At 40.0% G+C, this 20,180-nt stretch overlaps 4 long non-coding RNA genes and 1 pseudogene across 11 annotated transcripts; 3 read left to right on the top strand and 2 right to left on the bottom strand.

Moving 5' to 3' along the window:
- Nucleotides 1-4,479: 4,479 nt before the first annotated feature.
- On the top strand, nucleotides 4,480-11,351 carry LOC124193602. Of its 6 annotated transcripts, none has more exons than XR_006874321.1 (14): nucleotides 4,480-4,720; nucleotides 4,892-5,140; nucleotides 5,394-5,527; nucleotides 5,643-5,991; nucleotides 6,488-6,628; nucleotides 6,712-6,786; nucleotides 6,848-6,983; nucleotides 7,257-7,620; nucleotides 7,684-8,585; nucleotides 8,655-9,169; nucleotides 9,278-9,693; nucleotides 9,766-10,126; nucleotides 10,193-10,510; nucleotides 10,870-11,351. It is a non-coding gene; the product is annotated as an uncharacterized LOC124193602 (long non-coding RNA). The 6 variants fall into 6 exon arrangements; XR_006874320.1 differs by having other exon boundaries at nucleotides 5,643-6,628; nucleotides 7,684-7,988; nucleotides 8,068-8,585; XR_006874324.1 differs by having other exon boundaries at nucleotides 5,643-6,628; nucleotides 9,278-9,465; nucleotides 9,519-9,693.
- Nucleotides 11,352-12,068: 717 nt separating this feature from the next.
- On the top strand, nucleotides 12,069-13,045 carry LOC124193603. 2 transcript variants are annotated; one of them, XR_006874326.1, is made up of 4 exons: nucleotides 12,128-12,165; nucleotides 12,345-12,431; nucleotides 12,544-12,773; nucleotides 12,840-13,045. It is a non-coding gene; the product is annotated as an uncharacterized LOC124193603 (long non-coding RNA). The 2 variants fall into 2 exon arrangements; XR_006874325.1 differs by having other exon boundaries at nucleotides 12,069-12,431.
- Nucleotides 13,046-13,180: 135 nt separating this feature from the next.
- On the bottom strand, nucleotides 13,181-14,556 carry LOC124194854 (annotated as a pseudogene).
- A 1,555-nt stretch (nucleotides 14,557-16,111) lies between these two features.
- On the top strand, nucleotides 16,112-16,826 carry LOC124193600. Of its 2 annotated transcripts, none has more exons than XR_006874316.1 (4): nucleotides 16,112-16,291; nucleotides 16,362-16,410; nucleotides 16,475-16,588; nucleotides 16,671-16,826. It is a non-coding gene; the product is annotated as an uncharacterized LOC124193600 (long non-coding RNA). The 2 variants fall into 2 exon arrangements; XR_006874317.1 differs by having other exon boundaries at nucleotides 16,112-16,305.
- A 340-nt stretch (nucleotides 16,827-17,166) lies between these two features.
- LOC124193601 lies at nucleotides 17,167-17,688 on the bottom strand. The gene is made up of 3 exons (XR_006874318.1): nucleotides 17,511-17,688; nucleotides 17,392-17,440; nucleotides 17,167-17,327 (listed from the first exon to the last, which is right to left on the bottom strand). It is a non-coding gene; the product is annotated as an uncharacterized LOC124193601 (long non-coding RNA).
- Nucleotides 17,689-20,180: the final 2,492 nt, after the last annotated feature.

Here is a 20,180-nt window from a genome sequence, read left to right as displayed (position 1 = left end):
GATATATTCTTGATCAGCGTTTCACGCTGAGCACGATGAGATCAAAATCGGGTTTAGTTCCAACACTTGCCACTTGGTGGCGCTGCTTTCCAGACTTACTAAAAATGCTCAGAAACAGGCAATCGAGGATATATTCTTGATCAGCGTTTCACGCTGAGCACGATGAGATCAAAATCGGGTTTAGTTCCAACACTTGCCACTTGGTGGCGCTGCTTTCCAGACTTACTAAAAATGCTCAGAAACAGGCAATCGAGGATATATTCTTGATCAGCGTTTCACGCTGAGCACGATGAGATCAAAATCGGGTTTAGTTCCAACACTTGCCACTTGGTGGCGCTGCTTTCCAGACTTACTAAAAATGCTCAGAAACAGGCAATCGAGGATATATTCTTGATCAGCGTTTCACGCTGAGCACGATGAGATCAAAATCGGGTTTAGTTCCAACACTTGCCACTTGGTGGCGCTGCTTTCCAGACTTACTAAAAATGCTCAGAAACAGGCAATCGAGGATATATTCTTGATCAGCGTTTCACGCTGAGCACGATGAGATCAAAATCGGGTTTAGTTCCAACACTTGCCACTTGGTGGCGCTGCTTTCCAGACTTACTAAAAATGCTCAGAAACAGGCAATCGAGGATATATTCTTGATCAGCGTTTCACGCTGAGCACGATGAGATCAAAATCGGGTTTAGTTCCAACACTTGCCACTTGGTGGCGCTGCTTTCCAGACTTACTAAAAATGCTCAGAAACAGGCAATCGAGGATATATTCTTGATCAGCGTTTCACGCTGAGCACGATGAGATCAAAATCGGGTTTAGTTCCAACACTTGCCACTTGGTGGCGCTGCTTTCCAGACTTACTAAAAATGCTCAGAAACAGGCAATCGAGGATATATTCTTGATCAGCGTTTCACGCTGAGCACGATGAGATCAAAATCGGGTTTAGTTCCAACACTTGCCACTTGGTGGCGCTGCTTTCCAGACTTACTAAAAATGCTCAGAAACAGGCAATCGAGGATATATTCTTGATCAGCGTTTCACGCTGAGCACGATGAGATCAAAATCGGGTTTAGTTCCAACACTTGCCACTTGGTGGCGCTGCTTTCCAGACTTACTAAAAATGCTCAGAAACAGGCAATCGAGGATATATTCTTGATCAGCGTTTCACGCTGAGCACGATGAGATCAAAATCGGGTTTAGTTCCAACACTTGCCACTTGGTGGCGCTGCTTTCCAGACTTACTAAAAATGCTCAGAAACAGGCAATCGAGGGTATATTCTTGATCAGCGTTTCACGCTGAGCACGATGAGATCAAAATCGGGTTTAGTTCCAACACTTGCCACTTGGTGGCGCTGCTTTCCAGACTTACTAAAAATGCTCAGAAACAGGCAATCGAGGATATATTCTTGATCAGCGTTTCACGCTGAGCACGATGAGATCAAAATCGGGTTTAGTTCCAACACTTGCCACTTGGTGGCGCTGCTTTCCAGACTTACTAAAAATGCTCAGAAACAGGCAATCGAGGGTATATTCTTGATCAGCGTTTCACGCTGAGCACGATGAGATCAAAATCGGGTTTAGTTCCAACACTTGCCACTTGGTGGCGCTGCTTTCCAGACTTACTAAAAATGCTCAGAAACAGGCAATCGAGGGTATATTCTTGATCAGCGTTTCACGCTGAGCACGATGAGATCAAAATCGGGTTTAGTTCCAACACTTGCCACTTGGTGGCGCTGCTTTCCAGACTTACTAAAAATGCTCAGAAACAGGCAATCGAGGGTATATTCTTGATCAGCGTTTCACGCTGAGCACGATGAGATCAAAATCGGGTTTAGTTCCAACACTTGCCACTTGGTGGCGCTGCTTTCCAGACTTACTAAAAATGCTCAGAAACAGGCAATCGAGGGTATATTCTTGATCAGCGTTTCACGCTGAGCACGATGAGATCAAAATCGGGTTTAGTTCCAACACTTGCCACTTGGTGGCGCTGCTTTCCAGACTTACTAAAAATGCTCAGAAACAGGCAATCGAGGATATATTCTTGATCAGCGTTTCACGCTGAGCACGATGAGATCAAAATCGGGTTTAGTTCCAACACTTGCCACTTGGTGGCGCTGCTTTCCAGACTTACTAAAAATGCTCAGAAACAGGCAATCGAGGGTATATTCTTGATCAGCGTTTCACGCTGAGCACGATGAGATCAAAATCGGGTTTAGTTCCAACACTTGCCACTTGGTGGCGCTGCTTTCCAGACTTACTAAAAATGCTCAGAAACAGGCAATCGAGGGTATATTCTTGATCAGCGTTTCACGCTGAGCACGATGAGATCAAAATCGGGTTTAGTTCCAACACTTGCCACTTGGTGGCGCTGCTTTCCAGACTTACTAAAAATGCTCAGAAACAGGCAATCGAGGATATATTCTTGATCAGCGTTTCACGCTGAGCACGATGAGATCAAAATCGGGTTTAGTTCCAACACTTGCCACTTGGTGGCGCTGCTTTCCAGACTTACTAAAAATGCTCAGAAACAGGCAATCGAGGATATATTCTTGATCAGCGTTTCACGCTGAGCACGATGAGATCAAAATCGGGTTTAGTTCCAACACTTGCCACTTGGTGGCGCTGCTTTCCAGACTTACTAAAAATGCTCAGAAACAGGCAATCGAGGATATATTCTTGATCAGCGTTTCACGCTGAGCACGATGAGATCAAAATCGGGTTTAGTTCCAACACTTGCCACTTGGTGGCGCTGCTTTCCAGACTTACTAAAAATGCTCAGAAACAGGCAATCGAGGATATATTCTTGATCAGCGTTTCACGCTGAGCACGATGAGATCAAAATCGGGTTTAGTTCCAACACTTGCCACTTGGTGGCGCTGCTTTCCAGACTTACTAAAAATGCTCAGAAACAGGCAATCGAGGATATATTCTTGATCAGCGTTTCACGCTGAGCACGATGAGATCAAAATCGGGTTTAGTTCCAACACTTGCCACTTGGTGGCGCTGCTTTCCAGACTTACTAAAAATGCTCAGAAACAGGCAATCGAGGATATATTCTTGATCAGCGTTTCACGCTGAGCACGATGAGATCAAAATCGGGTTTAGTTCCAACACTTGCCACTTGGTGGCGCTGCTTTCCAGACTTACTAAAAATGCTCAGAAACAGGCAATCGAGGATATATTCTTGATCAGCGTTTCACGCTGAGCACGATGAGATCAAAATCGGGTTTAGTTCCAACACTTGCCACTTGGTGGCGCTGCTTTCCAGACTTACTAAAAATGCTCAGAAACAGGCAATCGAGGATATATTCTTGATCAGCGTTTCACGCTGAGCACGATGAGATCAAAATCGGGTTTAGTTCCAACACTTGCCACTTGGTGGCGCTGCTTTCCAGACTTACTAAAAATGCTCAGAAACAGGCAATCGAGGATATATTCTTGATCAGCGTTTCACGCTGAGCACGATGAGATCAAAATCGGGTTTAGTTCCAACACTTGCCACTTGGTGGCGCTGCTTTCCAGACTTACTAAAAATGCTCAGAAACAGGCAATCGAGGATATATTCTTGATCAGCGTTTCACGCTGAGCACGATGAGATCAAAATCGGGTTTAGTTCCAACACTTGCCACTTGGTGGCGCTGCTTTCCAGACTTACTAAAAATGCTCAGAAACAGGCAATCGAGGATATATTCTTGATCAGCGTTTCACGCTGAGCACGATGAGATCAAAATCGGGTTTAGTTCCAACACTTGCCACTTGGTGGCGCTGCTTTCCAGACTTACTAAAAATGCTCAGAAACAGGCAATCGAGGATATATTCTTGATCAGCGTTTCACGCTGAGCACGATGAGATCAAAATCGGGTTTAGTTCCAACACTTGCCACTTGGTGGCGCTGCTTTCCAGACTTACTAAAAATGCTCAGAAACAGGCAATCGAGGATATATTCTTGATCAGCGTTTCACGCTGAGCACGACGAGATCAAAATCGGGTTTAGTTCCAACACTTGCCACTTGGTGGCGCTGCTTTCCAGACTTACTAAAAATGCTCAGAAACAGGCAATCGAGGATATATTCTTGATCAGCGTTTCACGCTGAGCACGATGAGATCAAAATCGGGTTTAGTTCCAACACTTGCCACTTGGTGGCGCTGCTTTCCAGACTTACTAAAAATGCTCAGAAACAGGCAATCGAGGATATATTCTTGATCAGCGTTTCAAGCAGTTTAGTTTTCAATTATTGTCAACAGACGTCGAAAACTTTGATTTTAGTTTTGAAGCACTTCTATCTAGTCGGATAATTTTTAAACCGATGATCGTGTTGCTCGTGTCAAGGAGCTTCGATTTAATTGTATTTCAGTAATTTTCTGATTATCTTTGGTTTTTTGTTTTTTATTAAAATTAATTAGTTAAATAATTTTACCAAAATACACTCAAAAGAACCACTTTGACAAAGAGAACATGAATATTGGATATTAAATAATATAACCAATTGAATTTCTTTAAAACTTAATTCAAAATTCCCTAAAGCATTAACTTTGTTATTATCTGCTTGTTTTCGCTTCGATGTTTATTAGTTTGGCAACATGGCAAGTGCTGAAGTGTTATTTGTGTAGCAGAATCAACTCATAAGTTGTTTGGCAGTTCATTTTCATTGGAATCAGCTAGCAGCCTGTAGCTATATTAATGTCATTTGGTTTTCAAATCCAATTAAGTTATTATTTCGTGAGTATTAATTAGAGTTGTTCCCTAAATGGTTTTTGAATGTAAGGTTTTTTGTTCATGTGCTTTGTTGAATGTTATCAGTGTTGAGTTGACGCCTTCTCCAGATTGCAATTATTTGTGATTTTCAGTGACTAAGAACAAAATTTATTGAATCTGCATTTCCTGTTACAGAATGCATGGATCCATGAAGACTGAATTGATTCATTTCACAATGTTCATGTGCAGGGAAATTGGAATGGATTGTGCCGGGAGTATCATGCATGACTAATTTGAGTTGCACAATACTGTTAAATTGGATACTGATCTATTGCATCATTGACTGTGATTTCTCTGCAGGGTTGGATGGAGATCTGAATTTACTTATTAATTGGCTCAACCAGATGACTTGATTGTATCGGATCAAGACAGCATGCAATTTGAGTAATTATTGATGTGTCTTTTCGCCCAGTCCTACTGGTACTTTCTGTTTAGTAATTTTGATAAGCAGTTATTCTGTTTTTCTTTTCCATTTGTTTTTATTTATTTTTTATGTTTTTTAATCAGAGGATTTAACCTGCACGAACAAGGATGATAGTTACATTGTTATTGTTATGGTTATTTACAACATGATAGTTATTTTGTTGTTAAAATCAATTAGAAAGACCAAAAGAACTTATTCTTGTTATTGTTTCAGGTTAAAGACGAGTGACATGGGAAGAAGAAAGCTCCTGTTAAAGTGTGAAATCTGTCTGACTTGCATGTTTACCGGCTTTTAACCTCAACCAGTTGTTGTGAAGAGACTTTCAAATGCTCTTGTTTCATTGACAGGTTAGGCATAGTTGTATGCCTACTTGGCTATTTTAATGAAGTGATTGATAAGTAGACTATCTTTTATGTGCGTTTTTTATTTGTTTCTTATTCAATTTTTTACTTAATATTACAGGTTAATCCCCCGTTGGATTGCACCCTCTATACATGTCAAAGGGAAAGTCTTCTTTACGTCTTCTTTTAGGCTCCAAAGCGGCTGGAGTGGCATTTCCAACTTCAGCCTCATACCAGGGAGGAGTGGTCAGACAACGGGCACATTGACCTAGCTGAACGAAGCCACTGTAGACAACGGCATTGGCACAAGTAACGGTGGTTCCAGGGCCGATGGCCCCACGACCAGTTTTAGTAAGCGTTGGCAGCGTATCATCCCTTAGCGGGCCGTGGGCCTCTAATGTCCTTCACAGCATCCGCTGTTGACGAGACAGAAGGCTTGTGTTTGAAAGAACTTGTTCTTTCGGGTCTAGGTCATTTTCTTTTCTTTTACTATCTGGCAAGTTAAATCTTTTCAATGTGAATTCTCGATTCCTATCAAAGTCTTTCAAGTTTAGAGAAACAACATTAACTTCAACTGCTAAAACTACATCTGGCCAAAATAGTCTCGGTGACCTTCCGGCTGAATTCATCCGCCGTAATTCAGTTGCTCATTTTGATCAGATGGCACAGAATTTTTACAAAATTTACGAGTCAATGCTAAAGGGAAGGAAGTATGAGCAAGAGTAGGAGTCGGACTAAAGATCGTTAAATTTGCTGAACATTTTTCATCCCTTTCAAAATTTCGTTTCGTTCAAAATAATTTTCTCTGTAAAATTTTCAATTAAATACGCGAGATCTTAGTGGGTTTTATTGTTCGTTAATCGTTACTTTGATAATAGGGTTTCTGGGCAAGCTGTTTTGATTCACTTCCAATTACTGTACCCACTTGTTCCTATTTCATGATTAATTTCTCATTTATCCCCGTAGGATTAAATTCGGACGATGCTGAGTTGTCTTTAAATCTGAAATTCTGAAATCTTCAAATCTGAATCTGAAAGCAATCCAGCCGTTCCATTCATTCGTTCATGGATCCTGATGAATCTGTCGGCTGTCACTAGGGGTCACTAGGTGACTAAAATTATGTCCACCAGGTGGTGGAGACTCCATTCGAGAGTGATTTAACAATAATATAATCCCGCCATTTGTTTCAGAGACCCTGAGCGATGATGTTAGATGTTGTGGACTTGTTGTGTTCTTCGAGATTTTCCATCATGAGAATGAGAAAGGTAATATTAGTTTGAATTTATTAAGGATACTGTATGTAAAATATCCATGCTTGATCTACAGATAATCAGCTTATCACTTGGCCAAATTCACTGATGACGTGGCATGAACAGCTGGCCATTTTGCCGCAATTTTGTCAGGGCTACCTCTATGGGCTTTGTTTTTGTCTCATCCCACACAGAAACATTGCAAAACTGAAGTAATTATGTGTTAAATTTTCCTATAAAAAGGCTATACATTCAGTTAATTGATAGACCTGGCAATTTGGCTTCACTGATTGTAGAACATTCCGTAAAGTCAACTGTGGGAATGCTGTTTGAATTTCTGTTCATTTGGATGACCAGTTTATTTATTAAATTACTTGAAAATATTTGCTATCAGTACCTAGTTTTGTAAAAATGTCAAAGTCCATTCTCATAAAATATGTTTCGAGGGACTGCATTGAGATATCTAATTTATATTTGTTAAATAGGTTTCATTTCATAGCCAGATGAAGTTTGGGTCTATGTGGTGCCGTCTAACATGCTCATGGTGACATTGTAGCTAGCTGGTGAATGGTGTGGTGAGATGCTGCTTGTATTCTGGTACTGGTGTGATGGGCTGCTGCATGCAGTCTGTTGTACCCTGCAATCTGTCGATAGTCTGCTTGGCCAATGTTGCATCAGCCTGGGATGTTGGAAAACTTAACAGCCGTTACTTGACAGTGTGGTCACTATGAAGAACAGTGACTGTCATGTGTCATGGGCAAGTTGAATGCCCTCACAGGTTTCGTTCACGCCAACCTCCATCAAAATGGCCTCAGCAATTACCAGTCTAGCGAGAAGGGCCGCATGCAGGTAAACTTTTGGTGAGATCTTGTTGAAATGATTGACTAAACTTTTTTTTGTTGGTTTGTTAAGGAAGCTCTGATGCAAGAAAGAAAGTCTTTGCTGGTCATGAAACCGTTGCTGGACCACACGGTGGAAGTGTTGGCCCTGTGGAAATTTGTGTGCGACCACCAACTGCATTTGCTTGACCCATCGATGTCGTCCATAATGTGGATGTCGCTGAAGCCGACCGTCCTCCGTGACTTGATTCTCTCGGCTCGGATACTTGCATCGGTCTCATCAACTCACTCATCAACCGCTACTTGGACGATGCCGCTGGCACGGACGCCATCAGGGACAAACTAAGCAAAGTCTGCCCATCTCTCTTTCGAATCGAGGTAACTTTTAATTTCCCCTTTGACATTTGACAAGAAATCTACTTCGATTCCTTAACACGGGACGCCCTGTGCACAAAAGTGAACGAGCATTTGCTGAAAGCCCGAACGACGACGATGATCGGATGGAGAAGAAGCGTCTACTGCAGTAAACCCGGGAGACGTGCAACAGAATCCGGCCCGCATCAGTTCGGCACTCGTCTGTCAGTAGCTATCCTCTTGTCATTGCTACGGAAGTGTCGTGAAGCTTCTGCATTGTGGCGGAGAAACTGAACCCTCATCATCGGGCCCTGCAGTGCTACAACGGCCATCAGTAGGATCCTGGCGCCGTGGAACCTTTTTAGCCCGCAAGAATTGCCACCAGTAAATGCGTCTGGTGATGATGATGGTGGTGAAATGATCGTTCCCAAATCACCCAGACCGGTGGTGCAGAAAACTCCTCTGGAAGCTCAGCGTTCGGCCGACGAGACACTGTCTTTGGCCTTGTAGTCGAACGATGAACTGTCACGTTGCCTTTTTCGATTGGCTGACGTAAAACAATTGTTGGAGATCCAATCGTCCCACTCGGAGAATTACTACAAGAGACAAACAGTCGTCCAGGTAGTTATTTGGTTAATCCAATTTTTGGTTCTATGTTGTTGTTAATCTGACCCAAATTTATACGTTCAGTGTAGTTAACAGCAAACGAACCTGGTGGCCAAGTACGACCCGCTGTGGAAGTTTTGTGAGAAGAGTAAGTGGCCAGTTTTTCGTGGCCGCTCGAGTTCTTCTCCGCCTTGCCTTGCCGACATTCACAACACGACCATCTGTTTGCCGAAGGGCCGTAGGGAGACTAATGTCTAATTTTAACTCTTATTTAATTTTGTTGCTTCTTTGAAAATGCATAGGTTTGGATTTCGATTATTCGGTTAAATGCTACCGAGTATGATCGTGGGCCAAATAATTTATTCAGCTAAATAAGATCTCGGTTTTGTCGGATGATTCGGCGCAACAACTCATACGTCTCGTTCAACGGTTCAAGAGCAACTCGCTTATTCACTCCCGCTATTTGGAAATCCAAGTAAGAAAACCTTCACTCCTCAAACCATTTCTAGGGGCGTACCAAATTATATCGTTGTCGACTCATCTTTCGATATCGGAAGCAACCGCTCCAGTCAAACTGCCGGACAGCGTTCTGAAAATCAGTAAAAGATTCACTTCTTAAATTTTATGATTACTTAGAATTTTCGACATGATGAAGTCGCGGAAATGGAGAGAAGTTAGTCTGAATGTTCGCCTTTTAATCCCGCTAGATGTTGCAGTAATGTTCCACTATTGGGGCCTTGGGGGACTGTGCTGACGGAAGTTCGTCTGCAGTGAAAAGTAGAAAAATCACGAGCCAGCAACTCATGTCGGGCGTCGTTACGGTTGAAACTTCGGCAGGGCGACTGAAAGAGTGATTGCCTACGCAAATCAGTGTTGGAAATGTTTCAGGCCTGCTGTTGTATACTAACATTTGGAAAATGAGTCCTTTAACATAAAGTTTTCTTTTAGATTTCAATTGCCAGAATTTTATCTTCTGGTGTTCCGTCCCCCTTCGCGTGGCTGATATTAATCAGAGAGTGGAGGAAATGTTTGAAACATCCAAGGATTCTCTTATCAGTGCCTGAAATGAGGCAAGGGTTGTACCAACTGCATTGGATGTGGAATCTCACCATACTGAAATGGAGTGAGTAATAAAATAAATTTTGTTCTTTTCTTTATCGGCCAAGTACCTAATGAAGTAAACTCTAAAATTCAGTGTGACTCACTTTCCTATTCGAACTGTAGGCCTGGAATAACGAGAATTCCAATCGCAAGTCTAGGTTGGTATCAGCAACCCCATCAATTTCAAACAGCAGCTGATTGCATTTGGGGCCAAGACGAAATGTGAAAAGGCCCTTTGTCAAGAACTATATGACATCAGTCAGTAGTCAGGTTACCCCCACATGCAGTTGACAAAATAACAGGGTTGCATAGAATAAAATACCTAGTTTTTTAAATAAAATAGCTTATAGTTTGTTTTGTGAAGAGCAGGGTGTACAAGAAAAGAAAAAGAGTTGATAACTATAAGAGGAGATGCATCAACTACACACTGTGCTGCACTACACCAATGGCATCAAGTAATAGAAAATTATTTTGATTTACTTGTGATTCCTTAATCAATGAACATTTTATTCTTTTTACAGGACTTGGAAATACATGAACGAAGAATTCCGTCGTCACGGTCAACGAGGTTGGCATCTTATTGGTTCAGAATCTGCAAGGTGGTTCCCTTATGCCTCAACAACTAGCTTTCTTCAAGAAAGCTCGTGACAATTAGCCAAGTAGCAATAACAAACTAATCACGAAAGTGTTACTGCGTTTTTGAGCTGGCACTTTTGAAAAGAGCGCTGTATAATTTGTTTTCTTTTTTCAGAGGCACCTGGTAGTATTTTATGGAATCTCTTTTCTTCTTTCGTCTGCTTCTTTCACGCGTGGCTTTCGTGGTTGAAGTCGATCGTTCAGTACGTATCCTTTATGTAAATCTTCAGAGTTTCAAGTTTTTTTCTTTCTACATTTTAAGTTTTAACTTATTGAAGCTGTAATAAATATATTGCCACGAAAGATGTCGTGGCAATAGACAGTTTCGACCGTATTGCCACGACATTGGCAATTGTCATTTTTTACCGTAAGATGGCTTCGAGTTTATCTCGTGACATCACATCATCAGGATTCAGATCGTATCGTCTGCAATTGAACAAAACACGTTTGACAAGAGCGTTTTGTTTGTGTTTGTTTGCTGAAAAAAGCCTCTATTAATTGCACATAGTTTTGTTGCAAAAACCCACATGTGAACTGCTAAAACTAGTGTTTTCTTTTTCAGAGGCTCGTGGAGTCCTGGTAGAGAAATTTCGCACTTCTCTATGGAACATCATTTCTCGTGTGGTCTGCTTCCTTCACGTGGCATGGTATTCCATGGCATACCAATTCAGCTAATTCAAACATGACACGAAAATTTGCATGAAACTAGCGAGTGAACTGTGTTCTCTGTCCCAGTTCTCAAGATTGATTGCTAGGTCTACGCGAACAAAAATGCGCTTTTCAACTTTTGTGGGTATGTTAAGACCAGTCCTTCAACTACGGCGGTTTGCTGTCAAAAGTTAAGCTATCTTTTCTTCGAAAATTTCCAATGAATTCATAGGTAAATTCGAGTGATTTTGTCTGTAACTTGTCAGTGATTTGTTCTATTCCGTGTACATGTTGGATAACCTTAATGTTTTTCATCAAACTTACAGTCTGAGGAAACGTGAAAGTGGTGCAGTCTACCGTCAACTATTTTGTTCAAATTCATTCTATTCTACTGAATGTGCCATCGAAATGATACAGTTAACAACCAACACTAGCTTAAACTAACCTAAATTCTTCTCATGTTTTATTAGAATTAATCTTAATTATCGGCTGTTTCTTTTGGACTTGCTAGATCACTAACCCCAGAATGGACCATTCTCTCATTCCATTTTCCAGGGAGCCTTGGATAAATGATTTATGGTTTCATGTGTAAGTTCACTTATCATGTTACTGAACTTTCTTCGTTCAAAAAGGACAATGACTACACGTTCAACAAGATTCCTTGTTTGCTAACCCGTTGTCTGCCACCCTTGAATCTCCCTGTTTGTCAACAACCAAAAAAGAGATGTTGTGATCATAAATGGAAGTTTTGTTTACATTCAATTTAGTGAAGTTGTCATCCTAATAGCAATTTTAACATTTTTTTTTTTGTTTCTTATTTAGATATGGTCTATAAGACCAAATGTCTGGTTGTCACTCCAAAACAAGGCAATTACCACACGTTCAACGCGGATCATTCGTTTTGTCATCGAAATTGACTAATTTTATCTTCTGGATTGCTCAGGAAACCTGATTGGCGTTACCTGTGTAACTTTATCTTGTCATGCCACTGAATTTAAATTTCGTTTACTTTTTATTTCTTGATTTAGCCATTTAGGTAATGACCGAGAAGATGCGGCCTACATGAACATCATTTAAGGCGGCCAGCATCATTCGACTACCCAACCGAGTCTCAACACAGCACGGAGTTTTACACTTTAAATTTTTGGCTGTTCGCAATTTGTGATGGCGTTTCCTTGGACGAGATATGATTTGGCGAGAAAAATATTGCGTGAGTATCTCATATTTGATCTTTATATTGTCTTTTACGTCATTGTTATTTATGAATTTAATGTCGACGAGGTAGAGCAGGGACGTGTTTGTTTTCAAGTTTTCTTTCTGTTCAAGTTTTGCGAGTATTTCAAGGACTCATCTACACTTACGTCTACCTAATGTCTATCTAATATTTAGGGACGATTTCATGCTGTCCTTTACCATGGACCAATCTCTCATTCCATCTTCTAGAGAACTTTGGATAACTGATTGGTGGTTTCATGTGTAAGTTCACTTCTTATATATGTTTTATAAGTATTGATCTGCACTTACGTCTATCTAATGTTTAAGAGGCAATTTCGAGTGTATACCGATAACTGTATAATTATTCTTTTAGATCAGACATCAAGCACATTGATGACACAAATCATAAACAAGGTTACTTTTTTTAATTTTATTTACGGGTTCCAAGTTACTTGTTTCTAAATTGTCATGGCAGACTTTATGAGAAGTAATGTCCTTTCAAGAAAGGAACAAGGTCCCTTATTTGCTAATCCAATAGCTGCTACCCTTGAATCTCCCCTTTTACTTCCTTAAACGGGCCTTCTTGATTTGAGCGGATTTGAGGTAATGTTTTCTGTCGTTCAATTTTTTGAAAATTATTGTCATCCAAATTAAATGTTCTGCTTACAGGGTAATCCTTTGCTTCTTATTGTGGACTTCAACCATTGCTGGAAGCCTGGAAACCAACCTTGAGAGCATGCTGTCATTCAAGACTGTTGGAATTGTGTAGTTAGCTAAATTACAAGTGCATATCTGGGCTCCCTTCTTTTCTATGGCCCCGTTTCCCTAACTAACCACTAACCAACGCCCGCCGGTGGTCACTCACCCGCTGTGAAACCAGGAGGAGGGAAGGGCTCTGGTCGAACGGGGACTTGGAAGGCGCAGGATCCGATGAAAACTTTTGGAGGGTCATGAGTCTAACCCGGAAAAACTTGCCTCGTACTTCTTCTCGGTCTAGATACCATCTCTGGGGGCCGTAGACAAAACCTATAACAGCATGTGCGAGTTAAAACAATGCATCTACTACCCAATGAACATACACTTTAGGTGGTTGTAGTTAAACCAAATATTCTGAAAACAATATCTGATATGCTATTGTTGAAACAAAAACAAAATGTGTGATTTAAATTACAACAAAAAAGAAAGAGCAGCTAAGAATTTAACTGGAAGTTAATCCTGCGTTAAAAAAATCAATTACTATCTACCAGTAAATTCTCATGCGATAATATTATCAAAAATGACACAAGTATAGCTAAACAATGAAACCTGTCAGTGTCAGTTAGCAAGCTTTTTGAATCAGAAAGAATTAGAAAGTTGATCGAAATAATTACTTCAGTTTCTCATGTTTCTTCATTTGACGAAACACACAGCAGTACACAGTTGTTGTTTGTTTAGCAAAACATTAGGACGTACCCAAGACTCGCTGACGAGAACACTCAGCAGATACATGGCGTAATCAACGTTCTGCTTTCTCAAAGGAAACCGCTCAGAGACGATCGTCAGCACGTCAGTTTCTAGGTTGTAACGCTCTTTCACTAGTCGAAGCAGTTTAACCTTGACGTGGTTGTCAAATTTCATAGAGCTCAATTTCACCTACATGAGGGAAGAAAAGAGTTACTTATAACAGGAAAGAAATGCTCTTTTTTTCTTCTTTTCAGACCTGGAGTGTTACTATTCTGGATCGGGCAACCCTCAATGAGGGGGAAGAATGGAGGTAATCACTAGTTGTGATTGTGATGGGTAAATGATTCTCAATCTTTTCGTTGGTATCCAACTCTTTCGGCCACTCTGTGTAGAACTCTATGACAATTAATGTGTAAAGCTTTATGAATATATTATGAATATTATACTGCAGGGTTCTCACTTTTCAATGCTTGGCATTGTCTCTCAATAGCGGGTGGTGTCAACTGTCAAGTGAAGAAAGTTGGGGATCTTCATAAACTCTGCATTGGCAAGTTTACCGGGTGGTGTGGCCCCGGAACTACCCAGCCCTGATGCAAGGGCAGCAGGACACTAGCTGGATGGAAAGATCTGGCAACTGGCCAAACCGAGGGCCAGTCTTGATCAATTGGCATTTTGTTGGAACGTGGAGGATGTACTGCTGCTCTCTTGTATAGCCTACTTTGCGTCCGTATGATCTCATATTTAACGACTTCTTGGGACTCAGATCCAGCGAACGGAATTCATCATCTTCTAATAAATTTTAACAGAAAGCCGGTTACAGCACATGCCATTCACGTGTAAATATTCTTATGATACTAAGTGCCAGTTTAAAAAGATGAAAGTTACCATTCACATTTTGAATTTCTTCAATTTTGCGAAATGATGTGGGATAATTGCAGACATTTTATTCGACTTTTTTTTACTCTGTTTTAGCAGACTAAAAAACAAGTTTCATCGCCATCTGTGATTCACATTTAGAACTACTTATAGTCTTCGTTACGCAAGACCGCCGCCAATGTTTTCGAGCACTGATTGAAAGCGTATCGTTAGATTAATCCGTACGGCGTATTTTCCTTCCTGACATTTTCTTCTTAAAAATGGTATTTCGGCTATTTCCTGTTTGGATTGTTAGATGTGACTGAATCTTAATTATTTGTTTGTGAATTTAGTTATTTGTGTGGTAACCTAGCCTATAATTTCTACTTGGAAATTTCAGCTGATCATGTGGCCTTGTGTGGCCTACATTTTGCCAAGATGTCGTCTCTTTTTACCGGCTGTACGTTTTGTAAGAAACACTTCAGAACAAATCAGGTAAATATTGCCAGCAAATTGAAAGTTCCCTCAGTTAAAGTCGGTGTTAACTGAACCTGAAGAAAAGAAAAACACAAATTGTATTGTATGTATTGTCATCTGTATCCTACATTTACATTCTTCTTAGTTGATTTAATATTTTATATTTTTTTAATTTCCTCCACTTCTATTCCCTTATGAAAAATAGCTATTAATGTCTGATTTCTTGTAACAGTTAGACAGTCCATGTGGGGAAAAATATTTAATAATCCAGACTGTTCATCTATTACCAGTTTTAAATGAAGTAAATTTAGACTGATGTCTGACACGCAGGCAAAATATCCAACTATAATTCTCTTCTTATTTGCAGGGGTATGGAGAGAAGAAGAATTCATCCCGTTAACGCTATTTCGTGAGCCCTGACACGCAGGAATGGCAGGATACGAATTATTTGTAATCTAAGATTGAGCGAAGATGGTGGACAAGAGTAGCAACGCAGAAGCTGCTCACCTCTGGAAGGCGTTGAGCTAAGATGAAATCAAAGTAAATTGCAGTTGGTTCCGTGTCCTCCACTTCCAAATCAGTCGCTCTTTTCAGAGCCTGATTGAAGTGATTGACGAATTTGGTAAATTGGTGGTCCACCCATCAAAGTGTGAAGTTCCCTTGATGGATTTAGTCGTAATAATTTAAAAAAAAAAAAAAAAATTGTTATTGTTGTTGGCTGAAGGTGACATCTTGTGGCCAGGTTTGTCTTCAGTTGTTGGGCGTAGGCTAGCCCTTTAAGGCCCCCTACCTTCTTGGTTCATTGTTAGTTGAATCATGTGGTTCTGAGAGAAAGAGTCGCCATTTTTAGACCTTTTTATTGAATTTTGATGTTGGCTTAATTAGCTGGATTGCCACTTGTGAGGCATTTCTTAGAATGTGATGGGTATTAGTTGGTTCGGGTTGGCGGTTCGTGAGCTTGCTATTATTCTTGGTATAATTGATTCGATACCTAAATTCTATTGCATGTGCAGTGAAAGTGGCCTGAAAGTGTTTAATTTCATTTTTTATTTGTAGACGAATTTTGATGCTGAAAGACTTGGAAACCATGCTGTCGACCACGTCGAGAAGCTGAGTAACATTCTGCTTTTACAATGGTAAAATAATTAATTAAACTGATAGACCTCTTGCACAATGCGGATAGCAGGATTCTTGTAGTCCGACAACGCTGCAATCCGCCATATTGAGAAAACCACACCCTTTTTTAACACTGTCTCTTATGGAAGTATTTTTTCAAAGTGTTTTTTCTCTAAACTGGATTACAACTTCGAGCAAAGAAAAATGTTAAAAAATACTACATCATTCAGGTAATCCGTAGCATGTAAGTTTTCCACTATTGAAGTAGTGAAAGTCATAATAATTAAATGTTTTGTACAGGGCATATGGGCATTGTTTACATATGTGGACCATATGAGGACCCAAACATGTATAGTTTACTTGTAATTTTTAACATGTAAACACTTGGTAATTGATTTTTCCTTATTATTTAGATTGTCATGTTTGACGAGGTATTGGTGGAAAATGCTATAATCCAATTATTCGACCTATCCAACTATTCTGATAGTTTGCCAACCGAGGCAAAAGAACGCTATCTTTCGAAGTTGGTAATTTAAAACACCATAATTTATACTTTATGTAAAATTTTCCCCTATACTTGCTTATGTGATGTATTTTTATGTTTTACAGACAAGCATCTAATGCCAGAATGATCGGTCAAATTTCCCAATGTGAATTTGCTGCCACAAAATCCTTTAGGTGCTGTGAAATGAACACTGCAGAGCATTAACACTATATGATGACCTTTACAACCAGATCGAAGAAGGAATTGTGTCAGCTCAAAAAGACATTGAAGCAACCAAGAAGGAGTTGCAAGAAGCAAGACAGATTCGTAGGAATAAAATGGAATATGATGCTTTGGCTGCCATTATTCAAACACAGCCTGATCGAAAGAGCACCCAAGAGAAATTATCTCTATTGCGACAGGTACTAGAAGCCTCAGAATGTGAATGTCAGAAATATGAAGCTAGATTAAAACAAAGACGCAAACAATTTCACTTACTCATTTCAACTATCCAAGGATTACAGCAACTTCTCAACGATGATGAAGCATCCTAATTGTCTATTTTGTATGCATCCATATTCTCTATTTTAAATAATGCTAACAAATACAAATCATTTGAAACACAAAAAAATCTATGTATGAATAAACTATCCAAACGATACATATCCAACAAGGAATGCCACAAAATATTGCTTTTTAAAAATAACACCACCAGTTCTTCTTGAGAGGTCGAATAGATGGATTACAGCATTTTCCACCAATACCTCGTCAAACATGACAATCTAAATAATAAGGAAAAATCAATTACCAAGTGTTTACATGTTAAAAATTACAAGTAAACTATACATGTTTGGGGGTGTTTGGGTCCTACATATGTAAACAATGCCCATATGCCCTGTACAAAACATTTAATTAGTATGACTTCCACTACTTCAATAGTGGAAAACTTACATGCTACGGATTACCTGAATGATGTAGTATTTTTAAATATTTTTCTTTGGTCGAAGTTGTTATCCAGTTAGGAGAAAAAGCAATTTGAAAAAATACTTCCATAAGAGACAGTGTTAAAAAAGGGTGTGGTTTTCTCAATATGGCGGATTGCAGCGTTGTCGGACTACAAGAATCCTGCTATCCGCAATGTGCAAGAGGTCTATTGAAATATAAGTGGATCATAACATTTGTAATGTTTGATTGCAGGCACCTGTCAATAAAAGGAACTTAAGCCATCCAATCTAGGGCTTCCATCAAATCGTGCAGGCTGCATGGAAGTCGCATTTCCCTGTGCTGTGAACATCATGAACACATACACTATTTGAAGGTGACAATCTTTTCCAGTTATAGATTTTACAATTAAAATGTGATTAAGCTTTGCATTCATTGGTTACTTTTAATATTTTGGGATTTCGTTAAGTCAACAGCCATTTCCTTCAGGGTTGTGTTCTGTTATGTATTATTTAAAGGGGAGTTTGTTGTATGTGTAAAGATCCATCCTCTCGGACGGAATAACTTTACAAAGAGAAGACTAAAAATAATAAAGAATAAACAACCAGAGGCGTTTTACCCACAAGCCGATGTATTGGACTAACACTAATAACTAGTAGCACAAATAATAATTAAGAATAACATACCGTTACTGAGATGAGAAATAGAAGAAATAGGAGACAGGATAAGACACTTGTTGACACAGCACTAGAACTCAACACAGAGCTCAACACTAATAATTCTCGGTACACAAGAAGGGACCGGTAACTGTTAGAAACGATTGAAGAAGGGAACTAAGATGAATCAAGACTAGAACAGGAACACAAGACGGAAGTAAATCAAGAACTAAAGACTGGAAGAGAACTAAGACTGAACTGGAACTGAAAGAGACTGAGCTGAAGCTGGCGGATCGAGAGTTCCTTATAAACCCTCGTACAAAATGCTAAATATAAATGTTTGCAAATCGAGAACAAAGGTAAGAACATTCCAGATTGGCAGCTGCAAACAAACGTGTTTGTAGCTGCAAATCTAGCTTCATAATTCTAATTAAGCTGGTTTAAGCATAATAAAATTATAATAATGGAAGAAGCAGTACATGAAGCGTATAAAATAAAAGCTTGGCTAAAATAACTATAGCGCTTGTTTCGCACATGACTATATATGGTATGCGTGAATAATATTCAAATAAAATAGTATAATAATTCAGCGCGCGCTATCTAAGCGGACGCTTCATTACATCACTCCCACCTCCGTTGAATTACGCCCCGTAATTCAATTCAAAGGACGGCGCGCGCGTGGATTGACGGCGGTGGTAGCTTTAGGTTTGCATAGAAAACAGCAAAAACTTTTAAGCAGATTGCAACAGCCACAAGCTATAAAAATGCGAATCAGGATAATAGCGATGATGATGACTACTGCAAGAAGAAAATATTTCTTTATTTTTTCAATCCAATCCGGGTAGACAGACAATTCTTCGGCGTTGACTAAGATATTAGTGGTCCTTGGAACGTGAGATGGCGTGAAATTTCCGGCGGAGTGATCGTTAATTGTTGAAACGATATCTGCTAGCACGTTCATGCTGTCCAATAGGGCGTCGTTATAGGCTGGATTAGATTGATGCACATAATCAAAATATTTCACTTCATTATAGCGAAATGAATGCGCCAAAGTTTGTGTTGGGACCACAATCTGTGCGACGATTGGCCGCCAAGTCCCATTGCTGTAAGCATACGGCTTATCATTAAAGTTTATAAAGCCTACAGACCAGTAACATGGTGAAAACGGAACTAATTCCCAACCGTCACGATTTATGGTATATTTTTCAAATTTTGGTTGAGGTCCACAGTTTGTCACTTCTGCAGCGAACGACACGTTGCGCACTTTGCAAGTAATAGCTAGCACTGTTTTTCCGAACGCGCTCAGTTTAGTACACTTCGGAAGGTTGACCATGGATGCTGCCAGCCATCCGTTAAACTGGGCTGTAGAAACAACACGTTCATGGGTAGCTTTTCTTTTTTCGCACTGTAAGTTCTCTATTTCTCGAGTCAAGTCGTTTTCGTTGTCGAGGAGCTGGTCACGCAAGTATTGAAAGTTGGCGACGACATCAATACTTGCATCTTCTTTCAACACCGGGCGTTTTCTTGACACTTCCTCTAGCGAAGAATTTTTCGGAATAATTGGTGTTGTGAAAATGTATAGTTTAGGTTGGCCTATCACGTCAAAAGCATCTGCTTTAACGTCGCAAGTTGTCAGTGGTGGGAGGCACCTCTTGTTCGTTATTTGTATGTGAAATTCTAGTTCTTTTTCTTCATCGTGCATTCGGAATTTATTCGGTGTGCCGGTTGTTATTATTATCGCGACACCAGATTCAACCAGACGTGCTTTAGGCTCTGATTTTACGGTAAATGTTTTATCCCAAATTAAAGTAAGGTGATTGTGGGATATGCTGCCTGCTGTTGCTGGCGCTATTCCAAGGGGAGTTGAAAAACTTTCCCCTTCTGTTTCTTGGTACAGTTGGATTTTTTCGACGGCACAGTTGATAGTTTCGACTGTGACTGTTTCCAACCACCATCCATCTTCCACTGGTTCTTGATCGTAGAAAAATTTATTGTCGTTGATCGTCATTGGTTGTTCATTGCACCGACGGCTTTCGT

Source organism: Daphnia pulex, chromosome 5 (assembly GCF_021134715.1).
Source record: "Daphnia pulex isolate KAP4 chromosome 5, ASM2113471v1".
NCBI lineage: Eukaryota > Metazoa > Arthropoda > Branchiopoda > Diplostraca > Daphniidae > Daphnia > Daphnia pulex.
The sequence above is the reverse complement of the archived record's forward strand: the minus strand, read 5'-3'. Positions and strand labels throughout refer to the sequence as shown.